General features: G+C 47.6%; 3 non-coding genes across 3 annotated transcripts; 1 reads left to right on the top strand and 2 right to left on the bottom strand.

Moving 5' to 3' along the window:
• Nucleotides 1–999: 999 nt before the first annotated feature.
• On the bottom strand, nucleotides 1,000–1,073 carry TRNAT-UGU. Its single transcript has one exon. It is a non-coding gene; the product is annotated as a tRNA-Thr (tRNA).
• Nucleotides 1,074–4,448: 3,375 nt separating this feature from the next.
• TRNAS-GCU lies at nucleotides 4,449–4,530 on the top strand. The gene has a single exon. It is a non-coding gene; the product is annotated as a tRNA-Ser (tRNA).
• A 7,025-nt stretch (nucleotides 4,531–11,555) lies between these two features.
• LOC120376572 lies at nucleotides 11,556–11,772 on the bottom strand. The gene has a single exon (XR_005587430.1). It is a non-coding gene; the product is annotated as a small nucleolar RNA U3 (small nucleolar RNA).
• Nucleotides 11,773–12,341: the final 569 nt, after the last annotated feature.

The following is a 12,341-nucleotide window of genomic DNA, read 5'->3' as shown; positions in this document are numbered from 1 at the left end:
ATGGTTCTTTTATGTGGGATGACTCTGAACATTGACTGATCTCCACTCCCTTGGATTTGAAGAGATGTTTAGTTGTGCACCTGGGAACGTATAAGGCTGAAGCAATGTTATGGATGGTGACACTACGATTGAAGGGTTATTTAATGTTGTAAAAATTGTAAAAACACTGAGCTTAAACTGGAACTGCCTGTTATTAAAGGCTGGTTTCCCCACGTCAGTTCCATAAGCTCTGCTAGAAACACCCTGGCTTCTCTCCTGCCTCGGTGGAAACTGGAGGGAATCGTCCCCTGCTGCCCTTGGCTCCAGGCTGGTTTTTCTGGGGAGGGGACGTGGAATTGGTTTGTTTGCTGTTGAGAAGGGAGCCGGACCAGTTCTCAGGGAACGAGAACTCCCAGCATCTTCCCAGCCCAGCCCAGGCTGCTGCCCTGTCCCAGCCTCTGTTCCCCTGGGGGCCCTGCGTGTTTGACTTTAGAGCAGGCCGGGAGCAGCAGCTGAGGCAGAGGACAGCCTGGGCCGGGCAGATAAGAAGGAGTTTAGCCAGCAAAAAAGGTAAAATGGCAGGGGAGTATTACCGTGGACTCAATGGCATTTCTCCATTGGTCTGTCTGCTTTGGGGCAGGGACAGTAACACGTCCTGCTGCTTTCATTATTTCAAAGGGCAGTTTAGGATTTTCATTCTCACACATGGTGCACAAAGCAGGACTCAACCTTTGCTGTAAACTAAACAAGCTGCTCACAGATTCTGGCAGCCACAATGAGCATTTGGGTGAGAGCTCAGACCTGCCCTTGTCCCAGAGGGAGGAGGTCATCTGTGTGGGGACTGGACCACTGACCTACCCGCTCCTAACTCCCAAACGTTCAGTAACTCTGTTATCAGTGCCTGTGAGTGTTATTTAAACCATAAGAAAAACCACACTAGGCTGGACCAAAGGCCCATCTAGCTCTGAACCTTGTTTTCTGACAGTAGCCAATACCAGGTGCCCCAACAACCAGTCAACAAGGCACCACTGGGAGTTGAACCCAGGATCTCTTGTTTACAAAACAGATGCTTTAGCCAGCTAAGCCATGGTGCCTGTGGGTAACTATAACACTCTGTCTGCCCACACCTGACTCCCTGCCATTGCCACCAGGGCCTGACAAGCTTTGCTTGTGTTTGGATTCTGCAAAGCAGAGGAGCAGGTGAGGTTTTCCTTGCAAGTTGTGTGTGAGTGAATCTTTGGCCAGGTCTGCACTACAAAGTTGTTTCAGCAGAATTATATTGCTCAGGTGTGTGAAAAACACACAACGCTACCTCGGTCGGTAGCTTGTGGCTGGTGTACACACTGCAATGCCATGTCTGGCGACAAAAGTGCCCTGTTTTGCTGACAAAATAAAACAACTTCAATAAGAGGTCTAGAGCTTTTTGCAGCAAACTTAAAGTAACAGAGTAAACACTGCTGTTCATTATATCACCATAACTGGCCTTCCCCAGTATCCCACAATGCCTGCTGTGAACTAGTCTGCCCTGCATTCCTGCTACAGAGCCATGGGCCCCTCCCCTTTCATCACCGCGGGAAGTTCTGACAGCTGAGCCTGCTGCTCTGCTCCGGCTGCCAGGAGCAAATCACTGCCATGGATGCTGCTCTCTCCCGCACTGCAAACACAGAGCAGGTGGCGGGAGTTTCCTTACAGTGTAGGGGGGCCACTGGCATCCGAACTGTGACACGCCCATGACACCCCTTCCCTTGAGGAGGCTCTTACCTTCTAAACAGGGACTTCTGTTTTCTAGTAAAATCACGAAAAGGGAAGGAGAAAACTCAAAAGGGGTTCCCCCTGGTGCTCACGTACGTGAACCCGAATACTCTCTCAGTCATCAAAGAGAGACCTGGAGAAGGAGACTTGCTGAAGCAAAGCCACAGGGGTCTCTGAGGTTTCCCTGGCCCCTCGCCCCTGTCCTGCCTGGCTGATGTCAGCATCTCTCTGTGAGGTCACCACCTCCCCACCACCTTTGACCAATAGTCTGAGGTCCTGCAAAAAGCCTTTGTGATGTCACTGCCACACCCCTCCCTTGCTGTGCTAATGTCCTGCCCCTGCCCAGGCACTTTGGAGGTTTGAGCTACTCCCTGTGGATCACCCCACTCAAGGAGCGTTCGTTCTAGGCAGCAAGCCGGCTAGACAGGAAAACATCAGACACTACTCCCAATGCTACACTCAGTTTTTCAGAAATGAGTCGACTTTATGGCCAGAAGAGACCATTAGAGCATCTAATCCGACCCCCTGCATATCACAGGCCTCCTGTATGACACAAGAGCTACTTTGGGGCAAACACATTCCAGAAAGGCATCTAGTCTTCATTAAATGACATCAGGAGATGGCAAATCGACCTCTTTCCTTGGTAACTTGTTCCTGTGGTGAATCATCCTCGCTGTTGAATATTTGCATCTTATTTGTAATATGAATTTGTCTTTTTTCACCGTCCAGCCACTGGGTCTTGTTATGCCTTTCTCTGCTAGATTCAAGAGCCCTTTCATACCCAACCTTTTCTCTCCATTAAGGCCCCTCAACACTTCAATGAAGTCACCTTTCAATCTTCTTTTGATAAGCTAAACAGGTTGAGCTTGTTCAATAGCTCACTAGAAGGCATTTTTCTCCAGCCCTCAGAACATTTATTGGCTCTGTTGGTGTCACTAGGCCTAAGTAAACCAAAATTGTGACTGCAGGCCTGAGTGAACCAGAGGTCTTCCATGCTGTGAACTTTAACCAGCCTAAGATGCTAAGAGACAGCAAGCAAAATGTGTAACTGTCAGCTGTCTCAGCTTGCAAATGCAGGAGTTTAAAACAGCAGAAGCGGCAGGGAGGAGGGGGAGAGGGGGGAGGAAAATCTGTATGCGTTTGTGCTGTGAAGGCCATAGATAAGCATGCGAATGAGAACTTTTCTAACACGCTGAAATGTAATGTTTAAAGTAACTGCTGTTGGGAAGGGAGGGGTGAGGGGGAAAACCGAACAAAAGGCTTACACAAACAAGAGGGGTATAAATGCTGGGACCCCGCCTGCACGCGGGTGTGCAGGATTTGAGAATGCTTTTTCTCCCTGGCACCTTATTTGGGCTCAAATAAACCTGATTTTGCTTCTCCACCCTGGTGTGTCAATTAGTGCTACGCACACCGGGCAATGAACCCTGCTGTTGCTCCGCCTCAGGCTCTTTAAGCTGGCAACAGCTCTTTGGTTATCAGACTCCTGAACTGCAGCTGGATGTGACTCTTGTTCTTCTGCACAGCACAGCTCCTGGAGAAGAGGGATCTGCAAATGTACATTCATATGATACCTTTGTTTAATTGATGAAAACATAAATTGACACTTTGAGGACTGAAACTGATTTCAGCTGATAGACAGCTTTGCTAGGTATTTATGCATTTGGACAGTGAAATGTTGAGTGTTTACATCCATATCAAGCACCCTGTACAGTGGAGCTCCTGAACAGAATGGAGAATGAAAATGAAAATGTTTTCCTTTTTTTTAAAAAAAGAAAGAAGGTTATAAGAAAACACTGGGGTTTGAATCAAGGACCACTTGATCTGCAATCAAGCACTTTACCACTCAGCTATACTCCCATGATGGCAAAAGCATGGACTCATGATCTCCAGGACTTTAAAGGACAGACCCTCCTTCATCGAGGTCCTTTGCCATTCCCAGGCTACAGATGGTTTAAAAAATGGGGTTTGATTAAACTTGTTAAATGTGGCAAACACCACAGCTTGCACACCCACTGATATAGCTCCTCCCACTGACATAGCTGCCATCTCTTGGGGAAGTGGATTAACTACACCCACAGGAAAACTCTCTCCCTTTAGCATAGAGCAGTGGTTCTCAAACTGTGAGTCAGGACCCCAAAGTGGGTCATAACCCTGTTTTAATGGGGTCACCCGGGCTGGCATTAGACTTCTTAGGGCCTGGGGCTGAAGCCAAAAGTCTAAGCCCCACCACCCAGGGCTGAATCCCTCAAGCTCTGGTTTTGCCCTCCCCCAACTGGATAAGAGGGCACAGTGTGAAATGTTTGGGGACCACTGGTTTAGGGTGATGTTCTCAATCACTTCTATGAAGTCCAATAAAAGCTATTCCTCACCCACCTACCCCTCCATCAGGACCGACTAGGTATGTTCTGCTGCCCTTCACTCATGCAGGAAGGATAATAACATTTCATTCCACTCAATCCTAAAGTGATTTGTAACCCGCCACCAGCCAAAACTGGCCATTTTTGGGAAAGTGGCCCCATCATGCTGCATATCTAGGCAGAGTAGGTTTGTCTATGCAAACATCGTCTGTTCCTGAAGTCTTTCCCCCAGCTCCTCACTAGATGTGAGGAGGGAGCTCATTCAGCCCCTGCTTCCGCTTAGTATTTAAAAATGCCTTATTGCTCCTGTCTCTGCTGACCTTAGATTTCTCCTCCTGTCCTTTTTTTCACACTTTTGATGAGGTGGCCGAGTGGTTAAGGTGATGGACTGCTAATCCATTGTGCTCTGCACGCGTGGGTTCGAATCCCATCCTCATCGGATGCATTTAGTCTTCACCCATCCTTTATAGACAACCATCTCCCCCTTTGGTACAATGACAGATCAAACAATGGTACTTCTTGCAAACAGATACTCAGAACTCCCTTACTTTAAATAAAATGTCTAAATCCCAGATTTCTAAAAAAGAAAAAAATATTCTCTAGTTCTGTATTTCTTAGTTTTTATCTCAAAAGGGAACATCCTCCTCATCTCCCTCAACCACCCTGGCACCTCCCCAAATTATTAAAATATCCTCAACCCGAGCAAGGCCAGAGCAGTGAACCAGAGCTAGTGTCTAGACCAAGCTGTTCTGAAGGAGGCAACTCAAACATTTTCTCCCTGCTTCCCTTGGCAAGGTCTGACTGAGAAAACAAAATTCCCCAGACTGAAAATTTTCTGCTGAAACACCCATACTAGTCTGTTTGGGGACGTTGATTTGAATCTATTATTATTATTCTCTTATGATTCATCTCAGTTCAGTGTTTGTCCTCCAGATGTGTTTACAGGTATTGAGGTGTGGGGGAGAGAGGCCAAGTCATGATGTCTCTTCCTCCCTTTCATAGTTTCTTCCAACTTGCTAGGAAGCTCCTTTGCTACAATGTGAGTCAAGCAGCGTCCATTGTCGCTGTGCTATCTCGGAGAAGCCTGCATTGTACACGGTTCCTGGGATAGTCCTTGGGAGTGTGGATACCTTCAATGGGCCAGCAGCGAGTCTGGCTCCTCCATTGTCACACCTGAAAGGCTGGTGGGGGGCATTTCCCCACCTCATAACATATCTCAGTAACGCACACAGAGCAAAACTTCATAACTTCCCAACCAATGTGAGCACACACAATCCAACACGATTTTAATGTTCAACAGATGAAGACTTTTGAAATGATACCTCACCAGGCAGACTTTGTACAAACCATGTCATCGTTATATGAGAGTGGTGAATATGGGGCTTCCAGGTGCTGCTTTGAGCACAGCGTGCCACACCTGGGCTTACATTGCAATGGAGACGTACCCTTAGAGTCCATCTCTCCTGGGATAAAGATGGCAGCAGGGCTGGCCTGGGTCATCTGACTTGGGCTCCTGGAGCTAAAGCTGAGGGGCTAAAAACTGTGGTGCAGATATTTGTGTTCATGCTGAAGCCTGGGTTCAGAAACCCTCACCCCTCGTGGGGCCTCAGAGGTTGGGCTCAAGCCCATATGTCTGCACTGTAATTTTATAGAGGTTGGGAGGGAGTTTAGCAAGTGGAAATGGTAAAACCACATTGAGGGAACTGGACCACTGACCTATCAGCTCTTAACACCCAAACTTTCAGTAACTCTATTATCAGTGCCTGTGAGTGTAATTTAAGCCATAAGTCCATCTAGCTCTGAATCTTGTCTTCTGACAATAGCCAATACCAGGTGCCCCAAAAGCCACTCCTCAAGGTACCACTGGGAGTTGAACCCAGAATCTTTTGTTTACAGGACAGGTGCTTTAATCAGCTAAACTATGACACCTGTGGTTATTTAAGCCATTGTGTCTGCCCACACCTGAATCTCTGCCAATCCCCACTGGGCCCTGACAAGCTTTGCTCATGTTTGGATTCTGTAAAGCAGAGGAGTAGGTGAAGTTTTGGTCCCAAGGTGTGTGTGTGATTCTTTGGACAGGTCTACACTACAAAATTAGGTTGGAGTAATTACATTACTTAGGCTGACAATGCAGTTATATTAACCTAATTCCAGTGTAAATAGCAGCTCAGCTGTCAGAACTTTCTGGAGCTATGAAAGGGGAGGGACCCAACCTCTGTAACAGGAATGCAAGGCAGGTGATTTCACAGCAGGCATGGTGGGATACTTGTGGAGGCCAGTTATGGTGATATAATGACCAGCAATCCAGCAGCATTTAGACTGACAATTTGTCACTTTGAGTTTGCTGCAAAAGCTCTAGACCTCTTGTCAAGGTGGTTTTATTTTGTCACCAAAAGAGGCAGTTTGTCACCAGACATGGCATTGCAGTGTGTGCACCAGCCACAAGCTGCTGACCGAGGACTGTTGTGTGTTTTTCACACACCTGAGCAATATAATGATGCTGAAATAACTTTGCAGTGCAGACCTGGCCAAAGATATTCACACACACACACACACAGCTTGCAAGGAAAACCTCACCTGCTCCTCTGCTTTGCAGAATCCAAACACAAGCAAAGCTTGTCAGGCCCTGGTAGCGATGGCAGGGAGTCCGGTGTGGGCAGACACGGTAGTTTAGCCATAGGTAGGCACCATGGCTTAGCTGCCTAAAGTGCCTGTCTTGTAAACAGGAAATCCTGGGTTCAACTCCCAGTGGTGACTTGTTGTGTAACTCGTGGGGCACCTGGTATTGGCTACTGTCAGAGGACAAAACACAGAGCTAGATGGGCCTTTGGTCCAGCCCAGTATGGCTGTTTAGATTATACTCACAGGCACTGATAACAGAATTACTGAAAGTTTGGGAGTTAAGAGCTGATAGGTCAGTGGTTCAGCCTGTCACAGATGACCCCTCTCCCTCTGGGACAGGGGCAGGTCTGGGCTCTCACAGCAAATGCTCATTGTGGCTGCCAGAATCTGTGAGCGGCTCATTTACTTTACACCAAGGATTGAGTCCTGCTTCGTGCACCGTGTGTGAGAAAGAAAATCCTAAACCGCCCTTTGAAATAACGAATGCAGCAGGACGTGTTATTGTCCCTTCCCCAAAGCAGACAGACCAATGGAGAACTGCCATTGAGTCCAGGGTAATACTCCACTGACATTTTACCTTTTTTGCTTGCTAAACTCCCTCCCAACCTCGTGGGGTCCCAGAGCCCGATATTGAGCTTGATCTGAGATGTCTACAGTGCAAATTTACCACCCCACGGCCCTAGCCTGGGAGCCTGCACTGGCACGGGGCAGCCATGGGTGTTTCATTGTAGTGTGGACATAGCCTAGCATTATGTCTACACTGCCATTAACACACCCACGTCACTATTCTCAAGCCCTGGGTCAGTTGATTCAGGCTTGTGGGGCTTGTGCTGCAGGGTTATAAAATTACAGTGTAGACACTTGGGCTTGAGCCCAGCCTCCGAGACCCCACGAGGGGTGAGGGTCTCTGAGCCTGGGCTCCAGTCTGAGCCCCAGGAGCCCAAATCAGACCATCCAGGCCAGCCGGGCCAGTGGGATTTTATCACAGTATAGATGCCCTCTCAGGGTATGTCTACACTGCAATGTAAGCCCAGGGTTAGCAGAAGTTATGTCAGCAGCCCCAACACATAAACATAAACCACGAGGGAAAGACCCACCCCCCAGATAAGCTGGGCAGTGTCCTTCTCCCTACGATTTGTAAGTCCAGCAAACAAAAGTCCTCTAACATGAGCCATCCCCTCTCTGCACCCCACTCACAGCTGTTGTCCTTAGTCAGTGCAAGCCCAGAGGTATCTCTGTAGAGTTCACCTGCCATCCTGGGTGGAAAAGGGGGGAAATAAGAAGGCTCCATACTCACTATGTTGTCTAGGGACTCACTCATCTCTTCACAACCACCCTGTCCTAACGTTGGTCTGACACCTCAATTTTAGTATTGAGATCCAGAGCTTGGCCCACTTGGCTTTGGAACCCCTGTCCCCTGCCTAGCAAGTGCTATTGAATTGAGGGTGAGTCCCTCAATCGGGGTCTGCCAAGCACAGTTGTGCTGCCCTCGATTCACACAACAAGGATAAAAACCCTTTATTTCTCCTGCCCCTATAACATGGAGACTGGGAATCCAACACCAGCCACAAGTGATCATTTCGGCAAGCAACCCAACAGATTTCCAACATATTGTAAAATCCACATGCAGACTCCTACACGAAACCTTGCAAGAAAATCTTCCTGAGGGGTCTGAAGCACCTGCTGCTGGAGGGAAGGAGGGAACCGTGGGTTGGGATTGAGGAGCAGCATGAGGAGGAGGGGGCCTGTGGATGGGGATTGAGGGGCACTGGGAATAGGAGGGGGCTGTGGGTTGGGACAGAGGGGAAGGGTGAAGAGGAGCAGGCTCCGGTTGGGAGTGAGGAGCAGTGAGCATAGGAGGGACTGAGGGCTGGGATTGAGGGGCACTGGGAAAAGAGGGGACATGGGTTTAGGCTGAAGAGCATCCTTGTTTGGGGATCCAACAGGAAAGGGGAAGGCAGCAGGTGATTCTAATTCCTTAGGGATTTTCAGGTGTGTGTGTGTGTGTGTGTCTGTGTGTGCGCGCGCGCGTGCAGGGGAGGAACATGCTCTATGCCCAGAGACCTTTATTCCTCCAGGCTGCAAGGACAGAGGGGCTGTCAGGAAGTTGCCCCTTCAAACCCACACACAAAAAGGCCCTTCTGAGGAAAGGGAAAATCCTGAAGAGAAAAAGTAACAAAGAGAACATGAGAAAGACAGTTTAAGATCTTTGTGAGTAGTTTATCACCTGAACATAGACTTGAACTCTGGACCCTCAGATTAAAAGTCTGATGCGCTACCAACTGAGCTAGCCAGGCTGAGAAAGAAACCAAACAAGTTGGTGTAGAGGAGAAACTAATCAAGAAAACAAGAGCGGGAAACAATAGGGGAAACCTGCTGCTCTCTCTGGCCCGGTCAATACTACGATTTTATATCAAATTTAGCAGCGTTAAATCGCATTAACCCTGCACCCGTCCACACAATGAAGCCCTTTAGATCGATCTAAAGGGCTCTTAATACCGGTATCTGTACTCCTCCCCGACGAGGGGAGTAGCACTGAAATCGGTATTGCCATGTCGGATTAGGGTTATTGTGGCCGCAATTCAATGGTATTGGCCTCCAGGCGCCATCCCACAGTGCACCATTGTGACCACTCAGGACAGCAATCTGAACTCGGATGCACTGGCCAGGTTGACAGGAAAAGCCTCGTGAACTTTTGAATTTCATTTCCTGTTTGTCCAGCATGGAGTGCCGATCAGCACAGGTGACCATGCAGTCCCAGAATCAAAAAAGAGCTCCAGCATGGACCGTATGGGAGATACTGAAGCTGATCTCTGTATGGGGAGATGAATCTGTTCTATCAGAACTCCGTTCCAAAAGACAAAATGCCAAAGCATTTGAAAAAATCTCCAAGGCCATGATAGACAGAGGCCACAACAGGGACTCGACACAGTGCTGAAACTTAAGAGCTGAGACAAGCGTACCAGAAAGCCAAAGAATGAAATGGATGCTCATGGAGGGAGGGGCAACTGACGTCTGTAGCTATCCCACAGTTCCTGCACTCTCCAAAAACAATTTGAATTATTGGCTGAGTTCCCAAAGCCTAAAGGGTCAAAAATATTGTCGCAGGTGGTTCAGGGTATATGTTGTCCCCCTCCCTCCCCATGAAAGCAAAGGGAAAAAATCATTTCTCGCCTTTTTTTTCAATGTCGCTGTATGTCTACTGGATGGTGCTGGCAGATGTGGTGCTGCAGCACTACACAGCAGTGTCCCCTTCCCTTCTCTAGATGGTATGGTAGGGCTGATATCCCTCATCGTTGTCCCATGAGTGCTCCTGGCAGGTCTTGGTGAGGTCAGGTGGGGGTGCCTGGGCAAAAATGGGAATGATTATCAGGTAATTCTCTTCTTTAAGCTTTGTCTAATGGAGATTCAGTCCTGCCTGGAATATCATAGCAGCTGGAGGCTTCTCTCCCCTCCCCACTTTGAACTCTACTTGCAGAGGCAATAAAGTCAGTGTTGTTTCAAATTCCTGCATTCTTTATTACTTCATCACACAAATGGGGGGATAACTGCCACGGTAGCCCAGGAGGGGTGGGGGAGGAGGGAAGCAATGGATGGGGTTGTTGCAGGGGCACCCCCTAGAATGGCATGCAGCCCATCATTTCTGCAGGATGTCTGGGGCTCTGAGCTGGAACGACCGTTTGTCTCTCTGGTTCTTTAGGAGGCTTGCCTGATAGTCTAGGCAGGACTGACTCTCCCTTCAGACAAAACTTAAAGAAGGGAATGAGCTGGGGAGTCATTCCCATTTTTGTCCATATACCCCTGGCCAACCTCACCTAGGCCAGCCAGGAGCATCCAGGACAGCAGCAGACAGTACAGTATAACTGGTAACTGTCATTGTAAACTTGCAAAGCAGCACATGGTACAGTATGGCTGGTAGCCATCTTTGCTAACTTGCAAAAAGCAAGGGAATGCTGCTGTGTAGTGTTACAGTACCGCGTCTGTCAGCGCCATCCAGTAGACATAAAGTGACGGTGACAAAAGGCTGAATGGGTTCCATGATTGCCGTGCTATGGTGTCTGCTCAGGCAATCCAGGGAAAAGGGCGCAAAATGATTGTCTGCCGTTGATTTCACAGAGGGAGGATTGACTGATGACATTTACTCAGAATCACCGCGATGCTGATTTTGCCCCATCATGCACTGGTATCTCAACCCAGAATTCCAATGGGTGGGGGAGACTGTGGGAACTATGGGATAGCTACCCATGGTGCAATGCTCCAGAAATCGATGCTAACCTCGGTACATGGATGCACACGGCCGAATTAATGTGCTTAGTGTGGCCGCGTGCACTTGACTTTATATAATCTGTTTCCAAAAACTGGTTTCTGTAAAATCAGAATAATCCCATAGTGTAGACATACCCTGAGACAGCTTTAGAACCCTCTACCCACTATACAGCCAGGAGACAGCAACTCTCAGATCCTGTGTGGATTGTCTGATGTGCTTGGGGCCAAGAGCAAACTGTGTACCCCCTGCCAGAGCAGGAGAAGTAAAAATAGGGGCTTCCCAAAAAATGGGACAGGAAGAAGAGAGAAGTGGAGAAGCAAATGGAAAAGGAAAAGAACATGCAGACACAGGACCCTACCTAAATTCTGAAATAGATTACAAGAAAAAAAAGAGAGAGCAGCATAAAGAAATCTTTAAAATCTTTCAGTAAGTACTGAACTAGAAACTTCTAAAACACCATTTTCACACTACCTTTACTATTTTTTAAAGAGAACTGAAGAAAAGCTTTAAACAAGTTCAGATAATACAAAAAAAAAGCCAAAACATTTATTTTTAAACTTGTTTTATAAGGACTAACCACTCAGTCTGTGCTCTTTTCCTCTCAGCTTCCCAAAAGGAAAACAAGAACACTCATCAATAGCAGACAGCAGATGCATTAAAGCACCACTATCCACTCACTTCATGCTCAGAAAAGAACACTTTAACTCATCCCCATAGTTAGCGAGATCATACACTTTCAACCACACTTCTCTAGTTACAAACTATAGAAATGATCCCTGAAAGTACAGTCTTAACAAAACTGTCCTCGGCTACACATCCAGGCTAATATGCACAAGCTTTCTTCCCACGGTGAATGTTTTCATACAAGGGGTTTCACCCCCAGCGAATTAAAGAACAAAAATCTAAAACCAGGTCCCCATTTCATTAAGCACAATTGAGACAGCTTTAGCACACTGGCCATTAGAAGATGTTTATGTCGCTATTTACAGAAACACACCTCCTGATTAGCATGTGGAGCTCCTAGCAACTAATCAAACCCTCTTGCTTTGCCATACCTCTCACAGGCTCCTCTGTAGCACATGACAGCTTGTCAGGCACAGACAATCCAGACAGGTCAGCCTTAGCTAGCATGCTCCGCAGCTGTTTCTCTCTGTCTTGCTCTCAAATTCATCTGGACTAGAAGTTTTTGCAGGGTTCTATGTTACCGGTGGTACCTGCACTAAATCAGTGGCTCTCAACCTTTAGAGACACCTGTACCCCTTTCAGGAGTCTGATTTCTCTTGCATACCCCCATTTTTTACCTCACTTAAAAACTACTTGCTTACAAAATCAGATGCAATATTTATAAAAATAAATCCCTT

Source organism: Mauremys reevesii, linkage group 12 (assembly GCF_016161935.1).
Source record: "Mauremys reevesii isolate NIE-2019 linkage group 12, ASM1616193v1, whole genome shotgun sequence".
Classification (NCBI taxonomy): Eukaryota; Metazoa; Chordata; order Testudines; family Geoemydidae; genus Mauremys; species Mauremys reevesii.
This window is presented reverse-complemented; position numbering and strand designations above follow the sequence as displayed.